This window comes from Hylobates moloch, unplaced genomic scaffold, assembly GCF_009828535.3.
Source record: "Hylobates moloch isolate HMO894 unplaced genomic scaffold, HMol_V3 SCAFFOLD_10, whole genome shotgun sequence".
In the NCBI taxonomy this organism is placed as follows: Eukaryota; Metazoa; Chordata; class Mammalia; order Primates; family Hylobatidae; genus Hylobates; species Hylobates moloch.
In genome coordinates, this window is record NW_026652285.1 from 45,851,693 (window position 1) to 45,862,612 (window position 10,920).

The following is a 10,920-nucleotide window of genomic DNA, read 5'->3' on the forward strand; positions in this document are numbered from 1 at the left end:
TATAAATACCTGACACTGACACTGGGTAATTTATAAGGAAAAGAGGTTTAATTGGTTCATGGATCTGCAGTCTGTACAAGAGGCATGGTTCTGGCATCTGCTCCATTTCCGGGGAGGCCTCAGGAAACATACAATAACAGTGAAAGGTGGAGGGGAAGCTGGCTCATATTACGCGGCCAGAACAGGTGCCAGAGAGAGAGAGGGGAGGTGCTACACGCTTTTAAACATTCAGTTCTCATGAAAACTCTACCATGAGAACAGCACCAAAGGCAGAAATCTGCCCCCGTGATCCAATCACCTTCCACCAGGCCCACCTCCAACGTTGGGGTTTACAATTCGACATGAGATTTGGGCAAGGACTCAGATCAACCCATATCACACATGTTTACTGAGTGCCTGCTACATACCAGTCACTGTTCCAGTGACTGGCATGCTTTCATCTTTGAAAATAACATGGCTATAATACTTATATTTTCTTGGTGACCAATCAAAGTCAAGTGAAAAGCTGAATATTTCAAATAGGTAAATTCAAGCAGTTGAAAATTTAATTGCCTTAATACTTTACAAGGAAACTAAGGAGGGTTAACCAAAGTGGGCCCGAGTGCGGGTCTTCCGACGTTCTCTTCTTGTCCTTTCTCTAATTGAAGGTCTCATCCTAACTGCTGCTCCCTTCGACCACCCCAGGCACTGCCGCCTGGCCAGGAGAGGAAGGTGCCACACAAGAGTGACCCTTCCATCTCTTCCTTTGGGCTCCATCTGCCTCCTGGTTTTCACTGTCTCTGGGTTTAGATTATTATAGGGTTTCCAAATTCCCAACAGATAGTAATCTTTGAAATTTCAGAACAAATAATCAGAATTCCTGAAATGATATTATTCTCTATTTTTAAGAATACCATATTTACATATTTTTAATTAGTAATAAGTAACCATAATATTAAACTATGAATCATTTTTCTCCTATAAGATTTTATAGAAAGTTTATTTAAAATTATTATTATAAATCACTATATTGGGACAAAATGATATGTTTTAAAATGACATGTTAAAATGATCTTTAACTGACATTGACATTCTATAATAGAAAACATTGAAAGAAGGGGGTGTTAAAACAAAACAATTGCGAATAAAAATAATTTTAAAATGTAAACATTATATTATGTATATTTAATGTTTAAAAGTTAACTTTTTTATTTTTAAAAATTTTAATAGTTTTAGGGGTGCAGGTGGTTTTTGGTTACATGGATGAGTTCTTTAGTGGTGAATTCTGAGATTTTAGTGCACCTGTCACTCAAGCAGTGTACACTGTACCCACTCAATATGTAGTCTTTTATCCCTCACCCCACTCCCAGCTTCCCACCCTGCAGTCATCAAAGTCCATTATATCACTTTGTATGTGTTTGTGTCCTCATAGCTTAGCTCCCACCGATAAGTGAGAACATGCGGCATTTGGTTTTTTATTCCTGAGTTACTTCGTTTAGAATAACGGCCTCCAGCTCCATCCAAGTTGCTGCAAAAGAAATTATTCCGTTCTTTTTTATGGCTGAGTAGTATTCCGTGGTGTATACATACACATTTTCTTTATCCAGTCATTGGTTGATGGGCATTTAGGCTGATTCCATATCTTTGCAACTGTGAATTGTGCTGCTATAAACATGCGTGTACGTGTGTCTTTTTCATGTAATGACTTCTTTTCCTTTGGGTAGATACCCAGTAGTGGGATTGCTGGATCAAATGGTAGATCTACTTTCAGTTCTTTAAGGAATCACCATACCGTTTTTCATAGAGGTTGTACTAATTTACATTCACACCAGCAGTGTGTAAGTGTTCCCTTTTCATCACTTCCACACCAACATCTATAGTTTTAACTTCTGAATATAGCCATTCTTGCAGGAGTTACGTGGTATCTCATTGTGGTTTTAATTTGTATTTCACTGATGTTGAACATTTTTCATATGTTTGTTGGCTGTTTGTATATCTTCTTTTGAAAAATGGCTATTCATGTCTTTTGCCCACTTTTTGATGGGATTGTCATTTTCTTGCTGATTTGTTTGAGTTTCTTGTAGATTCTGGATATCAGTCCTTTGTCAGATGCATACTTTGTGAATGTTTTCTTCCACTCTGTGGGTTGTCTGTTTAATGTGCTGATTATTTCTTTTGCTCTGCAGAAGCTTTTTAGTTTAATTAGCTCTAATTTATTCAATTTATTTATTTTTGTCTTTGTTGCATTTGCTTTTGGGGTCCTTGTCATGAATTTGCCTAAGCCAATGTCCAGAAGAGTTTTTCCAATGTTATCTTTTCAAGGCCGGGCGCGGTGGCACATGCCTGTAATCCCGGCACTTGAGGTCAGGAGTACAAAACTAGCCTGGCCAACATGGCCAAACCCCATCTCTACTAAAAATACAAAAATTAGCTGGGCGTGATGGCAGATGCCTGTAATCCCAGCTAATGAGGAGGCTGAGGCAGGAGAATCGCTTGAACGCAGGAGGTGGAGGTTGCAGTGATCCGAGATCGCGCCATTGCACTCCAGCTTGGGGCGACCATACAGACTTCCTTCCCCCCTCAAAAAAAAAGAAAAAAAAAACAGAAGAAGAAAAAAGGAAAAAAAATGTTATCTTTTAGAATTTTTTATAGTTTCAGGTCTTAGATTTAAGTCTTTGATCCATCTTGAGTTGATTTTTGTAAAAGGTGAGAGATGAGGATCTAGTTTCATTCTTCTACATGTGGCTTGCCAGCTTTTCCAGCACCATTTGTTGAATAGGGTATCCTTTCCCCAATTTATGTTCTTGTATGCTTTGTCAAAGATCAGCTGGCTGTAAGTGTTTGGCTTTATTTCTGAATTTTCTACTGAATTTTAAAACACAAAGCACTAGCCATCTTATCCAACAGTCTCCATGTTTGTTTTGTGACAAAAACTGCTGCTTTTATTTCACATTGATGTTTGCTCATTTATTAAGAATGCATCCAAAACTATATTCAAGCTGAGCATTAGGATACATGTAGCTTCATATAAGCTCATTTCCTTTTTTAATAATTTGTTTCTTTTCTATTGAAATCAATATTGCTTTTACTAATTCAGATTTTAGAACAGTTTTTTTGATTTCCCAAGGGAGACGTCTTCGATAATATTCACATCTTCTTCTTCTTTCGTTTCCTCTCTTCATGTATTTGCAAAGAACTGTAACCTACAGCAAATAATCAGACCTGAGAAACACCAGAAAATATTCCTGGGCAATATTCAAATATTGTAATTCAGCCCTGTGTGGTGGCTCACGCCTGTAATCCCAGCACTTTGGGAGGCTGAGGTGGGCAGAGCACTTGAGGTCAGGAGTTTGAGATCACCCTGGCCAACATGGCGAAACCCCGTCTCTACCAAAAATACAAAAAAATTAGCCAGACGTTGTGGTGGGCGCCTGTAATCCCAGCTACTCAGGAGGCTGAAGCAGGAGAATCTCTTGAACCTGGGAAGTGGAGATTCCAGTGAGCCGAGATCGCACCACTGCACTCTAGCCTGGGGGTGGGGGGGAATAAATCTATCTATCTATCTATCTATCATCTATCTATCTATCTATCTATCTATCTATCTATCTATCATCTATCTATCATCTATTGATCAAAATATTAGAATCGGCTAGCAAGGTTAACTATACTGCACAGAATCACGATTTGAAGTTGTTAATTAAAGGACTTATTTTGCTTTCCAAAACTTGTTATTTCTGGGCATATCAGTCATAGGATTTGTTTGAAGTACACTATACAAATAAACTTGTTAGTATTTATTTTATTTGCAAAAACAACTTACCAGCAGCAGCAGACAGGGCCATGAGCAACTGTTCATAACAAGACAACAGTTATAGCAAGACTGACTGATGAGATGGTTCTTGCTTTTCTCCTCTGTGTCTTCTTTAGGTTCCTGGAAATGTTGGCCTTAACCTTCAGCCACCAAATGTCTTGCTTTCAACTAGAAATCAGTGAACTCCTTCTAACCAGTAATGCCTCCACATTGACTGTTAGTCTTTAATAATTATGGGAGAAGTAAACAGTTTTTCTTTTTTTCTTAGTTTCTCAACTTGGTTTCTTAATTTTTCTTAAGATTCTGAAAAACATAAATTTCCCAAGAAAGACCAGGCAAGAATTTTCACATTGAAATACTCATGTAGTATACCCTTGTGGCTGCTCCCACCTTCTCTGCTGGAACTTTCTCACACTTATCTTGAGCTATGAGTTTCCTCATAAATCCAATCTGTTGGCCGCTTGTGTTTCCAGTATTTCTCACAGTTTCTTATCTAAGTTCTCCTTTTTAATCTTTCAGCATGGCTGAATATCTCTTAAAATATGTTTTCTGTTATTGTTAGGGTTTTGGTATGAGAGGAAAAGATCATGTCCTTTCTGCTATCTTGAAATGAAAGTTTAGCGTTTCCATTTTAAAACTCCATTACTACAATAACGAGGTAAGAAGAAGCCCTTTATCAATACAGTGTTGGGAAGAAGGAGCCGCAGGATTCTCACCTGCTTTAAGGATAAATGGTGTTATGTTGAGCTGTTCCTTTAGTCTGTGCCAGGGGGGTAAGTAATTTGATAAGAAATGGTTTGGTTCTTCATTTTTTTATCTGTATATAAATGAACCATTCTTATTGCAATAATGGCTTTAATATATTAATCAGTGCTTTCTGATTAAATGCTACATTTCATTATACTGTGCTATTGAAATGACAGTCTGTATGATTAGAGACAAATGTCCTATATGAGCAAATCTTACTTCAAATCTGTTAACTGCTTATACCTGCCTCCCTCCTGATCTGGACTCCTCCAATTAACAGGTAATTGTTAGAATATTCAACTTAGGCTTCAATCCTAATGCTCTTATGATACCTACTTCTTTGTTATTATGTTTGTATTTGTGCAATGAAGGCTTTACAGGAAAAGGAACAGAATTAGTGAGAAAGAAGAATCTCCCTCCATGCCCCTCCTCCACCCCCAATAGCAGTTTCCATTAGTCTTGTTTTACAGCAGCTATAAATTAACTTCCTCATGAGAAAGGGGAGGGGACACCAGAAGTCCTTGACTTTAGTATGTTCATACTGGAATTTGTTAATGGAAAAACCAAACTCTGTAAAATATATAAAGAGGTTTATACTGAGCCAATTATGAGTAACCATGGCCCTGGGGAACAGTCTCTAGAGGTCCTGAGAAAGTTTGCCTGAGGCAGTCAGGCTACATTTTGGTTTTACACATTTTTAGAGAGGCAGGAACTTTAGGTAAAATCATAAATCAACACATGGAAGATGTACATTGGTTCAGACTAAAGAGGTGAGATGTCTTGAAGCAGGGGGCTTACAGGTCATAGCTGTTTTCAAAGATTTTCTGGTGGCTCTTGCCTGTAATCCCAGCACTTAGGGAGGCTAAGGTGGGAGAATTGCTTGAGCCCGGGAGTTCGAGACCAGCCTGGGCAACTTGGAAAAACCCTGTCTACACTAAAAATACAAAAATTAGCCAGGCGTGGCAGTGCACGCCTTTAATGCCAGCTACTTGGGAGGCTGAGGCAGAAGAATTGCTTGAACCTGGAAGGTGGTTGCAGTGAGCAGAGATTGCACCACTGTACACCAGCCTGGGTGACAGAGCAAGACCTTGTTTCAAAGAAAAAGAAAGAAAGAAAAAAACTTAAATAAATAAAAAAAATATGCTGATGATAATAAGCAAGAAAATATTTCTTTCCGGGTACTGTTGTGGGGTGGGGGGTGGGGGGGGGGCGGGGACAGCATTAGGAGATATACCTAATGCTAAATGACGAGCTAATGGGTGCAGGAAATCAACATGGCACATGGATACATATGTAACAAACCTGCACATTGTGCACATGTACCCTAAAACCTAAAGTATAATAAAAAAAAAAAAAGAAAAATACAAGAACAAATACACCATGAAACACCACCTAAAATAGATGCTAGGATTACTGAAGGGCTGCTACTAAGCAGGTGAAAGGACTCCTTGCTGTGGATGCTGGAAATGCTAAAAGATGATGATGAAATGCCCGTTGTTCCTTGCTCCTGGAAAATGCCAATAGAAACTAAAATAAAAAAGGTCCCATCTCTCTACTCCTACCTTTCAAACTTCTGCCAGTACTTCTTATTGGTAGAAACTAACCAGAAGCCAATAGGCAAGTATCTTAGTCCATTTTCAGTTCCTTATAACAGAGTACTTGAAACTGGGCAAGTTACAAAGAAATTTATTTCTTACTGTTATGGAAGCCGAGAAGTCCAAGGTCAAGGGGCCACATCTGGTAAGTGGCTTCTTGCTGATGAGACTCGGCAGAGTCCCATGGTGGCACAGGACCTCACGTGGTGAACAGGGTGAGTGTGCTAGCTCAGGTCTGTCTTCCTCTTCTTATAAAGGCACCAGTCCCACTCCTATGATAACTCATTAATCCATTAGCCCATTATTCCATTAATCCATGAATGGATTAATCCACTCATGAGAACAGAGCTCTCATGACCCAATCACCTCTGAAAAGCCTCACCTCTCAATATTGCCACATTTGGGATTAAATTTCAACATGAGTTTTGGAGGGGAACAAATATTCAAACCTTAGCAAGTAACTAGGAAAATAGAATATGCAGGGCCCCTGGACACTCAGAATGCCTGACACAACCTAGAAAGTCAGAAATGAAGGCTAAGAGCAACAGTCAAATGATCAGCTTAAACTATTTTTTCTTCGGGGCTTCTGAGTGCCTATAACACATCCCAGAAGGTCATCTATTTGAATTTTGGGATATGTGTTTTTTCTTTTTGAGACGTGAAAGAGATCTGATGACTTTAAAATCTTCATTTGGATTGGTTTATTTTCATAGATTTATGTATCTCCACCAGGTGGAGTCAGAGGCCAGTTTATTAAAGGGTTAAACTTTGGAAATAAATTTGGTTAAGAATTTCAGTTTCAGAATAGATGAAGGAAAGACAAACAATACTGAGGCACTGCTTCTTTCTTCAGATATTCTTGCTGGAATGGTACCTTGTTATTATCATATCTACTTTATGTTTTGTCAATGCGCCCCCGTCCTCTGGCTATAACTTAGGACACTTCAGTTGCAAGGAACGGAGACTCATTCCAGCTGGCTCAAGAAAAAAGAATGTTATTATAAATATACAACAAGGAATATCACAGACATTTTTGGAAAAGAAACAAAATACAGCCAGAGCTTACCAGGAACAAGAGCTGCTCTGTGCTTCTCTTAAGGAACATATGGTCACTCTTATTTCTCTTGCTGATGTATTCATTATTCCTTCATTAAATGTACATACTGAGTCTCTACTATGGTGCTAGGGCCTTGATATACAGGGGTAGAAAAGATATTAAATGAAAAGGCAGGTGTTAAAGAAATAAGCACACACATAAAATCATAAATTGCTATAAATGCTATGAATAAAATGTGCAAATTTGAAGAGGGAATGTATATGGGGACTTAATTACAATTAGGAGGTTAGCGAATAAACCATTATCAAAGTGACATTTAAGTATAAACCTAAAAAGATGAGTAAGAGATGGCCAGATTGACAATGGGGTAGGATGTTTGATTGCTTATAAAGGATTTGAACCAGAAAGAATGGAACCATTTTCTATGCATACAGGAACACAAGCCTTATTATTTAAATAGCTTATTATTTTAATATGGGGCAAAGATATTTGTGGTGAATGAGGGACATTCTGTCAGAATTAGTGAAAACACTTAGTTGTGGAAATATATGAAATAGCTACAGTTTGATTACATTCAGGTTAGTTCTTTACTTCATATTTGCTTCATGTAGTAATTGAAGATATCAATTGTAAATTTTTTATCAGCCCAATGTTTCCCAACACTTATTCATAATGTAATTTACAAGTGCATGAAAATAACTTGCCTTGCATTTTAAGTTGGCCAGTCTCCCTTCTTCTTGTGGGAGGTTTATTACACTAACTAGCAGATCTGGCTCTCCTTTGTTTCCACTTAAATGGTACAAGGGCAAACTTGAGCCAGGCATGTAAACAGTGTCCAACCTGCAAGTGATTCTTCCTTCAAACCAAGTCATTGAGACCACAGCACACCACCTGACATCATCTGGCATGGCTGTGTACACTGATACATACCTGTCAGAGGTCAGACATACAGTCCTGTTCTTTTTGATCCTTTGTATGTACCAGGCTAATTATGAATGAGTATTTTGGTCTCTCTCAGTCTGAATGTTGCTGGTAGCTTTTTTCTTTCCCGGGTCCTGACTTCACAGATAACAATCCACAATTAAACTCATTTATTTAATAAAGCTTCAGCGACAGTAAAGCTTCCTATGTTGATGTTTACTTATAGGATTTGGGTAATAAACCAATAGATGGTAGATACAAAAAACTGAGTCACAACGAGCATATCCTAATAGTCTGCTAAATTAAAAGATTGAATATAAAATAATAACTATTCTATCCAAGCTGTCTAAGCCTAGATAATGAAATATTTAAAAACCCTGCCTAGAAAGCAAATATTCCACTTAGAATTTTTTGAAAAATACCTAGAAAAGTTATTTGAGGGCAGTTTACTTGCATTGCTCGAATTATACAATTGGCAATTTAAATGAAAACTTTCTACTGACCTTTGAGGTCCTCTTGAAGTTTTTGTTTGTTTGTTTGTTTTGTTTTGTTTTTAATTTAAGAAAGAAGAGGCATCCAGCTCTGCATTTTTCCCTCATTAAGACATACCAACAGAAATAACTGGCTGCATTTGGTCTTAGCCAATATCACATGACTATCTTTAGGGATTTTTTTGGCCCCCACACAGTGCATAGTTGAACTGCCAAAATATAAATCAAGATATGAAACTTACTGCATTCTTCAGAATTAATAGATATTTTCCCTGGTTAAAGCAAGACTCCCATAACCAAATCATCCAAAATAAACTAGATTAATTAGGTCCAGAATGGATAAGACAGAATATTCGCAAAGGATAACACTGTATAAAATTATAAATATTCATTCCTTTATGTTGCTAATTTTAGATTAGGTCAGCCTGCAGATGTATTAGTCTGTTCTCACATTGATATAAAGAACCACCTGAGACTGGGTAATCTGTGAAGAAAAGAGGTTTGACTCACAGTTCCACAGGCTGTACAGGAGGCATGGCTGGGGAAGCCTCAGGAAACTTACAATCATGGCAGAAGGGTGAAGGGGAAGCAAGCATGTCTTCACATGGTGGCCGGAGAGAGAGAGAGAGTGAAGGGGGGAAGTGCCACACACTTTTAAACCATTGGACCTCATGAGAACTCACTCACTATCACGAGAACAGTAAGAGGGAAATCCACCTCCATGATCCAGTCACTTCCCACCAGGTCCCTCTTCCAACATGTGGGGATTGCATTTCGACATGAGATTTCGGTGGGGACACAGAGCCAAACCATATCAGTGGACATGTAATGAAAATGAAAGAGGCTAGCACACTTTAAAAATGCTCTTTGTATCTCGGTGCACTGACTAAGATGGCAGGGCAGGCTTCAAATGCCCACTCTATCAGTCACTATTGTGCAGCTAGGCATCCACTAAACTCTTTGTGCCTCAGTGGCCTAACCTATAAAATAGACATCATTCCAGCTTGTACACATCATAAGGTTTTGATGAGGATGGGATGAGATCAGATTTCTAAGGTACTTGGTGTGTAAATAAGCTCTTAATTGAAAATCATATAGTATTATTAATGGCCAGTGATTTTGTTTCATTGCTTATCTCTGCCAGGATGTAACTGTGGGGTAGTGATTCTCACTCCCCCAACCTCAGGAGACATTTGGCAATGTCCAGAGACATTTTTGGTTGTGGGGGGCTACTGGCATCTACTGAGTAGAATTCAGAGATGCTGCTAATATCCCACAATGCACAGGCAGCCCCCACAACAAGACTCAGACAGCCCCAAATGCAATAGTGCCAGGTTGAGAAACCCTGCTCTAGGGGTTAGTGGGCCTCCTTTTTACTGAGTGTATGTTATCCAAGTGTGTGACTTTGTGTTTTGTGGTCTCTAATTTACTTTCTGCTCCTCTCCCCAATGCTCCCAGACTGTGAACTCCTTGGGGGCAAGTTCTGAGTCATCGTTACTGTGACCATGCCTGCAATGTCCAGCCCAAGGCCTGGCCTAGACGAGGCCTCAGTAAATGCTTGCTGAAGGGTATTTTAAAACTGCTTTTCAGAAACTCTATTGTAAAACACTAAATCTACCAATGGGGACTATACGTCGATTATTACAGTTCTGAAACTACGGTAGTTTCAGTACGTTTGTTCTGACAAGGTACGAGAAAGTTTATGGCACAGTCATCACAGCACATGTTTTGGAGTTGGAAAGACCTCAGTTTGAATTCTACCCTCGGTTTACCACTTAGCCTTTTGTAAGTTATAAAAATGTTGACAATAATGCATTTATTCCAGGGATGCTGTGAGAGACTTTATAAGACGGTCAGTGTGAAGAGCCTAGTTCAGAAAATAGTTTCTAGCAGCTAGGATGTGCTATGACTTCAGGCAAGTTCTCAACCCCTACCTCCCCAGCCACAGCCTTCTCTGTAAAGGGGAGATAATAACTTCCTTGTATAATGCTAAAAGGATTGAATCAGGCCATGATGTGCTTAGAGAGTTTAATAAATGGTGACTATTATTATTATAATCTTTTCATTTCAGTGGCAAAGAAACTGAAAAAAAAAATACTTCTCTGTCTTGTGTTTTTCACTTATCCCATCTCTTTTATTAATACTCCCCAAGAGCAGCAGGAAGGAAACAAAACAAAACAAGAGAGGCCAAGAAATGCATTTTAAAATATTTTTCTCATATTCCAAAATAGTGAGATGAATTTAAAGCTGTCTTCAAAAGAAGCATTGGACACCCTTGTTCTTGTAGCTTCATTGGCTGGAAGAGGCATTGATAGCCAT

General features: G+C 38.6%; 1 long non-coding RNA gene across 2 annotated transcripts; it reads right to left on the bottom strand.

Annotated features, from left to right (window-relative positions):
• Window positions 1-6,809: 6,809 nt before the first annotated feature.
• On the bottom strand, window positions 6,810-9,205 carry LOC116474188 (uncharacterized). 2 transcript variants are annotated; one of them, XR_009215106.1, is made up of 4 exons: window positions 9,112-9,205; window positions 8,120-8,248; window positions 7,199-7,321; window positions 6,810-7,106 (listed from the first exon to the last, which is right to left on the bottom strand). It is a non-coding gene; the product is annotated as an uncharacterized LOC116474188 (long non-coding RNA). The 2 variants fall into 2 exon arrangements; XR_004249624.1 differs by having other exon boundaries at window positions 6,810-7,110.
• Window positions 9,206-10,920: the final 1,715 nt, after the last annotated feature.